Raw genomic sequence first — 1,242 nt, forward strand, 5'->3', positions numbered from 1 at the left:
GCGCTGCCCTCGCGCGCTCTGCCCGGCGGCTGCCCTGCGCCCGGGAGGCTGGGACCTGCCTTCTTCCGGCGCCCGGCTGAGGCCGGTGAAGGCCGAGCCCCTCTCGGCGGAGGCGGCTGTTCGCGCGTGGGCGTTCCGCTCCTCAAGCTGCGTGAGTGCGGGCGTTGACGGGCGCCTGCCGCACCCCGGCAGGTCTGCCCCTGGCCGTGCACCCGCGTGCCTCAGAGGCCAGCGCACCGGGCGACATGGGGTTTTCCTGAGCCTCAGTGTTCTTGGGGGTGAGGAGTATTGCCTTTGTGGGGTGCAGGTGTGAAACACAGGTGCAGTCCCGTGGGAGGGCTGGGGCAGGAGCCGCCTTGGCATTAAATCCCCTGTTAGTACCCTGGGGAGACCAGCTGGGAGGCGCCACTGCGCCCCGCCTCCTGGCCCTGGCCTCACCGTGACTTCTGGGGTCCAGCGCCAGCTTTGTGCTTGCCACCAGGATCTGGTCCTGATGCCGGCAGGGTTCCCGGGGTGCCCCGGTGGCTTCCTCTCCCCTGTGGTGTGGCGCTGAACAAGCGCACTTCTGCTTCCCTGCCGGCTTTGGCCACATCCGGCTTCCTCGCGGGGAAGGTGGGGCCGTTTGTGTCCACCCAGTGGGGGCATGGCCACCGGTGGCACCAGCTCGGGGCACACCAGCTGCAGTCTCCCCTTTCCTAGCCTGTACTGCCACGTGGGGGGCCGCACAGCAGTGATCGGCCTCTACCTGCCTCCTGGCCGCGCCCCTGTTGCTGCAGGGCTGTGCTCTCTGGGTGCTGGAAGGACACAGTAAGAGGGCCGCGAGTGGGCAGTGGCCGACGGCTGGCCGCCGCCTCAGAGGGCAGAAAGGTGCCACACCCCGGTCCCGCTGGCCTGGCTGCCGGGAGAGGATGGACCTTGTGCCAGGCCCTGTCCCCCGGGCTCTCGAGCGTGGCCCCAAAGATGGGGGTCACGCATTTCCGGCAGGGGTGTGCGTGTGCCGAGGGCTTTCCTGGGAGTCCTGCCTCCTGCCCTCTCTGTCGCCTCTCCCCTCAACTCGGCTTCCTGCCGGGGTTGGTTTCTGAAACCAGAGTCCGGTTCTCTAGTCGCCTTTGACCTGGGAGGTCGCGACGCTGACCGTGGCCTTCTGAGGCCAGCGGATGGCACAGACTCAGGAGAGGGTGGTGGGCGGCCCGCTCGGCCAGAAGCAGGCGCGCCCCGGCCCAGGCCTCCCGCAGACTGGGC

This window comes from Condylura cristata, unplaced genomic scaffold, assembly GCF_000260355.1.
Source record: "Condylura cristata isolate star-nosed mole 26May11 unplaced genomic scaffold, ConCri1.0 scaffold00054, whole genome shotgun sequence".
In the NCBI taxonomy this organism is placed as follows: Eukaryota; Metazoa; Chordata; class Mammalia; order Eulipotyphla; family Talpidae; genus Condylura; species Condylura cristata.